We start from the raw sequence: 14406 nt of genomic DNA, 5'->3' as shown, positions 1-14406 counted from the left end.
GCCGACTAGTATATACACTTTGGAATAGGTTACAAAACATTTTGTGTACATAAAACGAAATTTAAACAACACAGTATTTCAGGAGAGATAAACAACCCTACTTCAATTTTAAAATATCAGAATATTTACATGCGAAAATGTCTATAACATCAGTGTACGAATTGCAAATACTCTGCATACGTGGTAAGGGAGATTTAATATTATAATTATTATTAAAGGTGGTTGGCTTTCTAGTACCATATTGTGGAACGTTAAGATTTAATGTTTCGGTTAAATTGCTAAAGGGGAACGGCCAAGCTTTTCCTTATCAAAAGATTAACAAGACGTTCAATATACTAACACGTACCTTTTTTGTCTTGAAAAAATAGCTTTTGGCCCAAAAGGTTGAAACGAAAAATAACGCCAGGTGTTTTGGTTTGAATTTTCGCCGCCATCTTAGGGGCTGCCGCCAGCGCCCCTAACCCCGTATGACCGATTTGCGAACTATCCTAACTTTTAAAATCGCGCAATTTAGGCTTAGAGCTTTTATAACTGGAAAGCGCCGCGCGTGCAAAACATATTTTTTTGCGTCTTCAGCAGCGCGCGCTTTTACGTTGTTTTTCTGTCTCACCGACTTCTCACCAGGTGTCACGGCGGACGCGCGCTTTTCGATTTCCCGAAATTTCTTTATTTTGTTAAAAATTAACCACTAAATATTTCTTGATGCGGTTTTCGCCATAAATTTTAGTTTTTAATGGGCTATAGGGCTATCTAACTGGTTAAAGCTTGACCGTTCCCTTTTAAGTTTAAATTTTTTGATTGTGTTTCGTAGAAACAACCGCTCACGCTTATCGGAAAATAATTTCGCAGTGTCTAAGTTTAAGTGGTTTAACAAAAAATCGTAATCGTATGGTTCGTTTTTAAGAAAGTAGGTATGGGCTAATTCAATGAATTTCCTTTGCACACTTTCTACCTTATTAAAGAGGTAGTCAGCGCAACCTCCCCAGGAAAGAATATCGTACGTTAGTTTTGACCTAACGAGGCTAAGGTAAAGCATGGGCCAAGAAACGATAAATCCAGGACATGACTCTCCTACCTTTGCGTGCACTAAACCCGTTATCCGCTAGAAGTAACAGGAGGCCATTTTGAACGGGGGTGGAAAAGGGGCTAAAATTAAAATTGGGAGCAAATTCCCGGACGCCATCTAGCTATAGATTATTTAAAAATAGAAAACAGTTGGGATTCGAGAACTACGTTATTTTGACTAGGCTGTTTGTTTTGCATCATGATTAGTAGTTAATTACGGTTAATTATAAGTGAGATATATGAAAATGGGTAAAATGAAGCGATGTATTTTTCCCAAATGTAATAGCGATACGCGCTATTCACATAAACCTCATATGTATGGAGTATATTTTGTAGCTTTTCCCAAGCCTAAACAGAAACCTGTACAGTGCAGGCAGTGGGTGAACTGGTTATCAAAGTTCAAACCTGGTTTTACAGTTAATAGCGTTAACTATGATACATTTTTGTGCCCAAAACACTTGAATGATGGTTTCTTTAATACTCAGCTTTGGCTCAAACGACCAAAACTCCAAAGCATTGTCCCAGGTTCGTACATTTCATTTGGCAAAAGCTCCTACGTATTCTATGTTATTTACATTAACTTTCTTTATAGTTGTGACTATAAAACCCCAAACAAAATTAGTGACAATTCTAAAAAAGGTGGAAGGAAATCATGATAGTTCTGTCGAAAGTGTCTCTGCAAATTTATGTGGGTTAATTGGAAAAGAAGGTGAAACATTGACAGATGAAGCAACTTCAAAATCTTCACAAACTTGCACACAAATAGAATTTCAGCATCTTCTTGACCATGATTACTATGTAGAACCACTATCATGTCAGGATGATTGCATCAGTAGAGATCTCTTATCACTTAATGGTCACAGGTCCTTGACTTTATCAAACAGTTGTAACCCACAAGATGTTTTATCGGGTGTTTCAATAGCAAATGCTGGAGAAATTGAAATAGTGTCCCATGTTGAGAGTGTAATATTCTCAAAACAACCATCAGTCAAAGACATTTACCACTCTTATATTTTTCCGGAGCAATAGGTCCTAAATTTTGAAAATGGACTAAAAATGTTCAAAATGAATTATGAAACAGGGGGAGCAACTATTTCTATAACAATAAGTTTTGAATTTCAATTTTCACTTCGTTTAATGAACCAGCTAGTAACAGAACACCCCCTAATCTCCGAGTTCCCTTCTAAATTGTACTGCCATGAAGATTTAACGAAAATTTTGGATAAAATTAATTCCCTAAACATCTGTTCTGGAACTGAAGAAACAATTTACCGGGATATATTTGCAGAAAAAACTGTTCCAAATGGTAAAGTGTGTTGGATTACCAATTCAATACGGCATACTTCATGTTGCCTTTTATCCCTAATGAAAAGGTGTGGGAATTGTGTAAAATTACGAAGCTACTTCAGAAGTGAAATCTTTAGGCGAAAAAAGGAAAAGAAAAGAACATCTGCATTTAAAAGTTTAAGCAATTCTCAACTCTTGTTCGAATTAAAGAAGAGCAAATATAATGAAGTCAAGTTACATTGAGAAAGGAGAAAAAAGTTTGCCGATTGATTATGAAAACTGGAGAGACCGCTGCTCCCAAAGCAGAAAACTGGCTTAATGATATTCTACATAACAATTTCCACGGGAAAACTGAGGAAGAGTTGGACAATCTAGATTTCCCGAAATTTTTCTTGGCTACACAACTGAAGATGAGCCAGTTAAATTCTAAAAAATGTCGAAGATGGCACCCTTTAGTAGTTCATTGGTGCCTCTTCATGTACCATCAAGCTCCCAATTTATTCAAATCACTCGAGACTTCTGGAATTTTACACTTGCCTAGTTATCGCACTTTATTAAGGCACACACCGGATGTTGGACGCAAGCCCAACTTCCAACCGGGAATGTTTAATCAGCTTGCAGAAGATTTTAAGCTAAATACACTAGAAGAACCCCAAAAGTACTTTTCTCTACTTCTAGATGAAATGAAAGTAAAAGAGGATTTAATATACAGCAAAAAGACTGGAGACCTGGTTGGATACAACAAAATTAAAGATCCGTATGACAAAATAGAGGCTATCAATCCCAAGTATTTTGATCAAAAAGAGCAACCGATTGCCACTCACACTTTGGTTTTTATGGTCAGAGGGGCGACATCGAGACTTAAAGCTACTATAGCTCACTTCCCCACAAATACAATAACCGGAGATGAGTTACATTTCCTTGTGTGGCGTGCGATAGCTCTATTAGAATTAAAAGGATTTAAAATCATTTCTGTAATCGGGGATGGTGCATCTACCAACAGGAAAGTCTTCACCAAACACCACCAAGGTGCTGAAGCCTCTAGCTATAAATGTCTAAACGTACATGCTTCCGATGAAGAGCGCTATATCTACTTTGTATTTGACGTCCCACATCTGCTTAAGACTGTACGCAATTGCTTTTTAAACAGTCGCGATGGGTGTAAAATTAGACTGATTTACAAAAATGGGCAAGATGTAGTCTGGAATACGATCATAGATTTGTATGAAAATGAGCGTGCCAAGTCGACCTTAAGAAAGGCATACAAGCTCACTGATGATCACGTGTACCCGCAAGCTCAACAAAAGATGAAAGTTAAACTTGCAGCACAGGTATTAAGCACATCTGTTGCAAATGCTATCCAGGAAGAATTTGGTGATCAAAAGTCGGAGACCATAAAATTTATCAACACATTTAATCGGTGGTTCGACTGTATGAACACTATGCACTTTCAAGAAGGTTATCACAAGCGTAATCCATGGGTGAATCCGTACAAAACCCTGAACGATCGAAGGCTTAAAGTATGAATTTGCATCTCTTTTAATTTCTGTTGTCAATTGTTTAAATTGCTTTTTTGCAGTGGCTCAGAAATGACTTTGCACAATATCTAAGTGATTGGGAAGCAGACGTTAAAAATAGACTTAAACAAGATGGAAAGCCTTACAGAACCGAAGAGACTAAGAAAATGCTTCTTAGCCATGAAACACTATCAGGATTGAAACAAACTAGTAAGGATCAGGCATAAGTTAATATAAATTTTATATAGATTATTAATTGTTATTATTTATAGCCATGGCTATAACAGAGATGGTAGAATTCTTGCTTTCAAAAGGTGCAAAGTTCGTACTGACAGCAAATTTTAATCAAGATCCGCTTGAAAATGAATTTAGCCGTCACAAACAAGCAAATGGATCTGGTCAACATCCTACTTACCAGCAAGTCTGTAATAACACTCCAAAGCTTCGTGCTATCAAACGAGGGAAAATGAAAGTAATTTTCATGGGTTCAAATTGTGAAAACAAGAATAAGTAAAATAATTAAAATTTCACTCAAAAATTCATTGAAAAATCATAGATTTAAAAGTTATACAAATTAAAACAATTACATTCCTTCAGAATACTGATTCACTGATTGTTACTTATATCTTCTAGTTGTTTCCGTAATGCCTTTTTAGCCCTGGCTTTCTGATTTTTGGCTCTTTGCACCGCCTTCATTTCATCTTTTTCAGTTCTTACGTGGCCATTTCCTTCTGTGTTGATTAATTTGTCTGTCATTTTAGCAAATATTTTATCACCAACAGCTTTCTCTATATCACATTTTTTTAAAGCTTCGTTCCAAAATTCTTTCACTTCTTCGTGATTTTCCATTAGGTTCCGTGCTTCTGCTTTTCTGTCAAAACTTTGTTTATTTTTTGTTGAGAAGATTTCTGTTGCAATAGCATGGAGCTTAATAAATATTTGGAAAGTGTTCCTATTGGCGTATAGAAGTCCTCCTCTATCTTGCAGTTCAGTCCACTTGCGTGTCCTCAACTCCACACAATTTGGATCGGTTTTATCACAAGTGAATTCTTTAAAAAGGCGACATCCTTCAGTAGTTTTTTGGAGGAACCTTAGAGTAGCCCCTATCACGTAATACAGAGCTCCTTCATTTAACTCGCTTCCTTTCTTTTCCTCTAATACTTTGGGCGGTACATGACTGAGGTCTGTGTACCTTAAGCTCCTTATAAATATCTCTCCCAAAAGAAACTGAATAGCTCTTTTTTGATTAAACAGGCTGATTTTTGGTTCCTGTAATGAGATATGAAATTAGTATTTGCTTTGCCTATTTTAAATGATTAATTAATTAACAATTATGTCCACTGTGGTGAGTATAATAGCTTCCATGAAACTGGTAGATAATTTTATCTCCTCAGACTTCACAACAAATTTATCTTGGGGAGTTTTGGTCATTAACTCTTGTAACTGTGTTTGAAATACCCTCAAGGTTTTTGGATTGTTTAATTTGACTCCCCAGACTAGAAAAGCTTCTTGTTCAGAGGTCAAATCCATTTGTTCAAGGGCTACTTCAATAGCTCCAATTGAAAATTTATATACGTTATCAAACATTATATCATAAGCCACTAGATCCACTATTTTCTCCTTAGGTTTTAATCTCTCTTTCTTCACCATTGAATGAACTGCAGTTTTAGGGATTGGAGATTCCTTGGTATCGTTTCTTTCTTTCTCTTTCTTCACCATTGAATAGACTACGTTGTTAGAGACTACGGATCCCTTCGTATTTCCTGCTTGTTTCAGTTTCTCATTAGGTGATTATAATCTTTGCTTTTTCTGCTTTATTTTTGGAGGCGTATTTTCACTATATATGAGAAGTAGATAAATTGTAATCATAGGTCAATCATGGACCAAAATGGTTCACAACACAAAAAAAGTGGCTATTTTATTACCATGGTCTATGTTTAGAGGTAGTTACAAAAGGGATAAGACCCTCGTCAGCGAATTAATTGTCTTTTAAAATATAATCACACGCAGCTATCCCTAGAGTTCTCACTTAAATCACAGTCAGAGTCTGTAAGTGTAAAGGATAACAACCATAAGATTTAATAACAAAATGTTTACATTTTATCATGGCCCAATAACATTTATTGGTTGATGATTTAATTTTTTTTTGTACCTGGTAAAACAATAAGAGGTGGGGATGCAATTCCCAAAGTATCAAAAGTGTGTTGACGAAACATTCTGAAAAAAATATTAAATACATTTATATATTATTATTTAGGTTATAAAAATTTATACTTACTTTAATCATTCTTTAATTACATGTATAGTAATTAATATTTTTGTTTCACCACACGTGGACCACCAGAGTTCGCGTTGGAATTTAAAAACCTTCCCCGGTTCCCCCTACTTAACTCCTCTCATGTGGTCTCTAAAGGTATGCTCCTAAAATGACGTAGTTCCTTATTTGAACAATTTTAACGATAGGGGGCGATAGTAGTAGCATGTTACCGCCGCTGTATGGTTTTCGAAAAAATTTCATGTCCTGGATTTATCGTTTCTTGGCCCATGGGTAAAGTAGCTTGAAACTAGGAGCAACAAACACAACACCCCACACAATTAGAACGCAACCCGTCAAAAGTCGTGGATTTTCTTGTGTACATTTTTCATTGGCTAGACGCTTTAGCGCCCGCTGCAGTCGGAAGGGGAAAATTCGGAAATTGTCTTCCCCCCCGCCCGTAAAACGTTCAGCGTAAAGGCTCGTGACGTTCGTCCAATGAAATTCGTACACAACCCTTCGTTAGCGTGTTTAAAGGCTGGCTGCGTTCTCCTTGTGTTTGTTGCTCCTAGCTTGAAGCAACGTATAGAATTCAAGTCTCTAAATAGTTTAAAGGGAATATAACCTGTAAAGCAACTTTTATGGAAGACCCCTTCAATTTTTCAAATTTCCCTGTACAGTGGCGCCAAACATTTCTAAAGCCAAAGGCAAGAGCGGCCAGAGCTGCAAACGTTGGTGTTCCACGCCAAATACCTGAGGTTATATTCCCTTTAAGTACAGCGTAGAGCAGTCGTTTAGTTATCCCAACCAAGTTGGAAACGTGTTCCCGGTAAAAGAGTCCCGTGTCTAATAGAATTCCGAGGTCTTTTAAAGTATCCGTTCTAGGGACCGGATTTTATATACAAAGTATGTAGCATTTACCTTTGTAGTAAAAGTGGAGGTAAGGCTCTTGTTGTCGTTAATGAGTAGGTTATTGGAGAGACACCAATTGCTGACGTTTACGTGATCTTTTTGGAGTAGGTTGCAGTCCACGGCGCGGCGCTTTGAATTAATTTGTAAATTTTATTATCGTCCACAAATTGTTGCAGATTAGAATTTTTAATTGCTGATGGAAGGTCATTTACTTAAATGTTGTAAAGCAGGGGGCCAAGGGAACTTCCCCGGGGAACCCCGCAAGTTGTCGCGTATATATATACAGGGTGTCTCAATTTGCTCGATCAGGCCATTGTTCTCAAAATGTGTTTATGCTAGGGTTCTGAAATTTTCAGGGTTTATTTGTTAGGTATGGAAGGCTTTGGTTACTAAATTTGAGAAAAATCGAACGATTTTGTGCCGTTTTGGAAAATTTATTTTTTCACCGGTAGGTGTCACGCAAAATGTTTCAATAGAAAAGTTGTAGGGCATAGTCGAAAGTGTAAAAATAATTTTGGTTCGGTTGAAAAAGACCTATTTTTCACTGAGTTTGGAGGTCGGGGGAAAAACAAGTTGTACTAGCAGGCAATAGCCTTTAACGAATTGTAGGTAACATGCATTTCAGTTATAAGATTTCGAAAAATAAACAAATAATAATTAGCCCAATTGACAAATGTTTATTAATGACTTCTACAAAATGTTTTCAAAATGCCACCTTCTGATGCAATGCACAAATATGCACGATGTTGCATATTGCGAAATGCTCCCCGAACCATTTCTGGAGTCACCCGGCGACATGCTTCGATGATTCTTTGTCGTAAATCTTCAACGCTCGTCACAGGTGTTTGGTATACGTAGTCCTTTACGAATCCCCAGAGAAAAAAGTCGAGTGGTGTTAGATCAGGGGATCTTGCAGGCCAACGAACAGGACCAGTTCTTCCGATCCATCTTCCAAAAACTCGTCGTTTAGATATGCAACCACGTCACGATATTGGTGAGGTGGCGCCCCATCTTGCTGGAACCAGATGCGTCTGTACTCGGCCAGAGGAATGTCGTCCAACACGTTGGATATTTCATTTTGAAGGAACTCCAAGTAGTTTTGACCGTTCAGACGATTTGGCAGGAAGAACGGGCCAATAATTCTGTCACCTAACAGACCAGCCCACACATTTAAGCGAAACTGCACTTGGTGGCGGTGAGGAAATCCCCAGTGTGGATTCTCGTAGTCCCACATATGTTGGTTTTGACGGTTGAAAGGCCATCTCTTCCGAATGAACATTCGTCGGACATCAGTAGTTGATCGTGAAAATCCTGGTGTGCGTCAGCCATGAGGCAAAACCAATTGCAGAAGTCGAGTCGGCGCTGTCTATCACCGTCATGCAGTCCTTGGTGAAGTGTCGCTCGATAAGGATGAAAATGGTGTCTTTTGAGTGTTCTCCAAACGTAGTTTCGATCCAACAATAAGTCAAAGCTGGCAGTCCTGACGCTCGCTCGAGGATAGGCAACGAAGTAGGCAAGTATGGTGTTTTCCATGTCGATGTCCTGGAGACCACGACCACGAAACCTCGGATTGATATTACCCCAGTTGTCGAAGTCGCGGACCACTCTAAGAACCGTCGTATGACTTGGTCTGCAATTGGGAAATCTTCGTCTAAATAACTGACTTACTAGAGTAGCATTACGACGACCTTCTCCGTAATATAATTCTAGCATATGAGCGCGCTGATCTCGAGTGTAAAGAGGCATACTGGACAACAATCGGCCAAGCTGAGATAATGTTTTAACTTTGAAATGTAAACGCTTTAAATACCACTCGGACAATTGATATTTCACGTTAAAAAACAACAAAAGAAAAATAAGCGTAATTTTTGGTCTAAAAATCTTTGTTTGATGATCTTACTCGTAACAACGTCGAAATGGAAGACGCGGTCTTTGTCTACTTTGTCTAATTAGGTGTTGAACTTAATAATTTTCTTTAACAATACCTTTTTGCAGATCTGATTATTAACTACATAGCTGAAAGCATAAGTTCCCTAAAATAAATGTACATGTGTGTTGTGATTATGTACGATTGTTTACGTTAAAGGCTATTGCCTGCTAGTACAACTTGTTTTTCCCCCGACCTCCAAACTCAGTGAAAAATAGGTCTTTTTCAACCGAACCAAAATTATTTTTACACTTTCGACTATGCCCTACAACTTTTCTATTGAAACATTTTGCGTGACACCTACCGGTGAAAAAATAAATTTTCCAAAACGGCACAAAATCGTTCGATTTTTCTCAAATTTAGTAACCAAAGCCTTCCATACCTAACAAATAAACCCTGAAAATTTCAGAACCCTAGCATAAATAGAGTTGGAGAAAAATGGCCTGATCGAGCAAATTGAGACATCCTGTATATATATATAATTCTTTTTCGACAGTTTATATCTTTAAACTTTTTGAAAATTTAGTATGAAGAACAATTTTTATTTTTGATTAAAAAAAAATAGTGATATCAAAATTTCAATAGTTAATCATTTGAATATTAATATCAAAATAATTTTATAGCAAAGGTCTTATAGCAGTTGTAGCCCGACATTTTGGAGAGCTTTCTAATTAGAACACCAAAGAAGGAAAATTTATTTATTTATAACATTATTTATAAATTATATTTTAAACGTAAGGCTTAAGGACAAAAACTGAAAGCGGTCGAACCTTTGCCTCTACTCTCTTGTTTCTCACAGAACGCGTTTCTTCTAACCCACTGACGTCACTTAAGAGGGGAGCCCACTCTTTACCCTCTTGACTATCACCTGCAAATTTTCCCTCTGAAAACCGGGTCTATCTCTGCCAATACACCCCCCGTTGCCAAGTCGCAATGGCAACGCTCATTGAAATTCCGTCGTAAGTCTCGAAATAGGTCTAGAAATAAGGACTTAAGTTTTTCCGCACCAAGTGTCGTTTGCAAGTAGGAAGGAATGAGGTATAAATAATCCTTTTAATTTTAATTATATAAGCAGAAGGCGCGCGCCTAATGGGAAAATGGCCACTGTCGCGGTGCAGAGGAGAGACAAGGCTCGAGAGCGCCTGTTTAACTTAGCGGCCTTAGCCAGATTACAAGAATCTTGCGGTGACGCTGGTGTTCCGACGCTAAACACTATTCATGACTCTACTCGGGTTACGTCTATCACATATCCGCGACGGTCTGCCGTCTAATATTTTAAACTGGATATAGTATAAAGCTTGTTTTCCACTAGCGCGCGTCATAATGTTATTTTCTTTACGCGCGTAAAAACGTTTGAACGTTTCAAAACTGAGAAACGCGTCGTTGCGCGCGCCAGTGGAAAACAAGCTTAACGTTACTTCTGCGTATTTCGAATGTGCGCGACGTGGAGGGTATTTTCACGTATTATTAGGATCAGTTTTTTAATTTTAAATATCTTTCGTTTTATTTGTATTTTATTTCGTTTTTTCAGTCGTATATTTTTATCGAGTTTTATACATCGTGCGCTTACACTTATGTTGGTCTGGTTTGAAACTGGGTCGCCATTACTTCGTAGTTTATTTTAAAACGTTTTCTCGACTGATTAAGATGTTTAATTTGAAATAAAATGAGCTTTAAAGATGCGGCAAGTATTTCGTAAGCGAGAAAAATACAAATACCCTCTGTAGATATTTCTTTCATTAAAATTTACTTCGTATTATATTTAAATGATAAACTTGTACCGTAAATAGTGTTAAATTCAAATGTGCATTGTTTTAGTACGTCTAACTCGCTGTTGTAACTACTTAATTTATAATATTCTGAATAAATTATACTCGGTTGTTTCGTCTCAATTATTTTAATTATAATAAGTTTTGGAGTGGTTTCGCATATCAAATTTCCATCTGCATCAGTTAAGCTCAGTATGAGGTTTTTAACTTCATTCAGGCTTTCCCTCTTAAATTCAATACTTCTGATATTAATTGGAGCTTTGAATCCTTTGTCATGAAGGTTTCGAGAATTAAGGGTGTCAAAGGCCCCGAGAGATATTCAATTGGCAATATTCTCTATGGTTTAATTGGTATTTCATTATCTATAAACTGTTTCAATAAAGTTAACAGTACCACCACAATTTTTAAATTCTTGAACTTTTATTTGTAATTTCATTGTGCTGGCTACTGAAGTACTCATGGTTTGAACTGTTAATTTACTTTCATTTTTTGAGTGTGAAATTTCATATGAAACCGGCTGAGCTTCTTACCGATACTTAGCTATTCTTCTTCTTGCACCAGCTCAAGTAACAATACAAATGACCAAAATATATCCTGAAATATAAGCTTGATTTAGCAATTTTCCATTTAATCTAAAAAAAATAGTCCACATCTAAAAAAATAAAATTGACAGCATGCCCAATAATGGAAATTATACTCATTACATGGGAAAAAAGGGGAGCTACGGTAATTATCACATGGGAAAAAATGGGAGGAAAGGCCTTACTGCAGTGGATCGATTATGGGGAAAAGGGTGCCATGGAAATTTTCCCATGGGAAGAAAGGGTTGGGGGGCATACTGGAGTGGAGCGCCTCGAAACACAACTAGCTGAGGGCCCGCCAGTAAGGCGGGCTTCTCGGCTAGTCTATATAATAAAAAGCTGTTGGTTGGGTGGTAGGTATCTATATAATAAAAAGCTGTTGGTTGGGTAGGTAGGTAGGTAGGTAGGTTCGTCAACCGATTTTCGAGATATATTTCTCGATTTTCTGACGCTTTTCGCGCGCGCGTTACTGGCGCGAGCGTCGCGTGGCATTTTCTACGTACGCTACGATTCGCGTTTTCGCATCGAGTCGGCTTCGATTTCTGATTTGGTTTTTAAATTCTTTATTACAAATTTTCAAAAGTGACGCAAATGTCCGTTTCTAAAAATGCTCAAAATCTGTCGCCCCTGAGAGTTGGGCCGTGTTTGTCCCAACACGCAATACACCCGAAATTTCGGAAAGGGGGAGGGGGGGTCGTACTTAGTAGTTTCAGAAGGCACGTGAGTTTCGGAAACGGGGAGGGGGGGGGGTTTCGGGTGGGTTCCAATTTGAAAGTCCCGTGGCTCTCTCGGCGTACGTTAGTCCCGTGGTCTTTATGCATCAGCCATTTGATACAGGGGGTTTAAATGGGTAATGGGGGGTTTGGTACGCCTGCGAGTTTGAGTTATTTTTGCGGGGAAAAGGGTACCATGGAAATTCTCGCATTGGAAAGGGAGCGGGGAGTACTACGGAAATTATCACATGGGTAAAGCGGAGAGGGGGTACCACGGTAATTATCACATGGGAAAAAGGGGGAAGGGCACCCCAGTAATTATCACATGGAAAAAAGGGGGAGGAGTACCCCGGTAATTATCACATGGGGAAAAGGGGGAGGAAGGGCCTTACTGGGGTGGTTCTACTATGGGGAAAAGGGTACAACGGTAATTATCACATGGGAAAAGGGGGGAGGTGGGTATCACGGTAATTATAACACGGGAAAAAAAGGGGAGGAACGGTAATTATCAGGTCGACTATGTAGTAAAGTGTACCACGGAAATTATCGCATGGGGGAAAAGGGAGGGGGCCTTATTGCGGTGGTTCGACTATGGGGAAAAGAGTACCATGGTAATTATCACATGGGTAAAAAGGGGGAGGTGGGTACCACGGTAATTATAACATGGGGAAAAAGGGGAGGAACGGTAATTATCACGTGGAAAAAATGGGGAGTAATTATCACATGGGGAAAAGGGGGAGGAAGGGCCCGAGGGGTAAGACACTCTGCGAACTCGGTGTACACTGCCGTACCTTTGACAGTGCTAAATGGAACTCGAGAACTCTTGAAAATATGTACCTTTAACAGTGCTAAATGCACGAACTCGGGGTACAGATTATCTGAGACTGTCTTACCCCTCGGAAGGGCCTTACGGGGGGTACCACGGAAATTATCGCATGGGAAAAAAGGGAGGGGGCCTTACTGCGGTGGTTCGACTATGGGCTAAAGGGTGCCACGGAAATTATCCCATGGGAAAAAGGGGTTGGGGGGCGTACTGGGATGGAGTGCCTCGAAACACACACCTAGCTGAGGGCCCGCCTGTAAGGTGGCCTTCTCGGCTAGTTATTGATACGCAACAGGATAGGCGGCTCGGTGTCATGTCCGAAACGAAACATCAGTATCCCGTTGTCATCAGTTGTCTCCACCGTCCTGACTGATTTGAATTTGCGACCACGCTTGGATCGTGGTTGCTTAGACCCTTGTGAAGAGATAGCAGATCGGCACACACTTGCATAGTGTCCGGTCTTGCCGCAGTTACTGCACTCCTTATTTTTAGCGAAGCAATCATCCGCCAGGTGATTCTGTCGACCACAACGAAAACATGGATCTCGAGTTGTGGTGGAACGCTCGTCAAGACGGACTACTCCTTTCGTCCTCACCGGTTGCACAGGAACAGGACTCCCGACAGACTTGAGTTCATCAGCATCCTTGCAAGCGAGCTCCATGGACTGCGCTATGGATATGGCTCCAGCAAACGTCAAGGTCTTGACTGATAGCAATTTCTTCAAAACGGCCTGCTCCCGGATTCCCGCAATGAATTGATCGCGTAGATAGTCATCGATTTGCGCTCCAAACAGGCAGAATTGAGCGAGATGTCATAACGTAATCAGCGACAGACTCGCCAGCCTGCTGATGGCGTCTACTGAATCGGTGGCGTTCTGCTGTTACATTGGGTTCCGGGTTGAAGTGCGCCGTTAATTTGGCAACCAGATCCTTGTATGACAGCCTTTTCGGCACCGCTGGTGAACATAAATCTTGGATATTTTCTTACCCACAGGTGTTAACAGGACTCCAACGCGCAATGTGTCGTCAATCTGGTTAACGGCCATGAAAATCTCCAACCTCTCCACATAAGTAGCCCAATCTTCTTCAGCAGGAACGAATTCCCCGACGCTGCCCAGAAAAGATGCCATGGAAACGGAAGAGCTGCGCCTTGAATTTACTTGAAAATCCCGCAGACCAAATTATCCCCGTCGCCACTTGTGGTATCGTAGTCTTCCGCCCTAGCCAAGGCAGCTTCTGGAATAGCGTATCATTGCCGAGATAAATAATGATTATATAGTTATGGATAAAAAAACTATGTATGTATAAAAAACCATAATCAACAATTGATAAGAGATTACAACACTATGGTTCAAAGAATGATAGTTGAAGAGATTAATAGTTCAGGGGGCATTATTCTGTTGTTGCGGACGGGGTCTTAAGGGGTTGGAGTGTGCAATAACTAGTGGCTTTACCGGGGAGTCGGGGTTCGGCTCTTGTAACCCATAAGGGCAGTGGTGCACTGATTTAGCTCTGATCAAATGGTCCTTTCTCTACCTCCGACTTAGGTCAGGTATGGG

Source organism: Leiobunum rupestre, chromosome 10 (genome assembly GCF_980474605.1).
Source record: "Leiobunum rupestre chromosome 10, qqLeiRupe1.1.hap1, whole genome shotgun sequence".
Taxonomy (NCBI): domain Eukaryota; kingdom Metazoa; phylum Arthropoda; class Arachnida; order Opiliones; family Sclerosomatidae; genus Leiobunum; species Leiobunum rupestre.
This window is presented reverse-complemented; position numbering follows the sequence as displayed.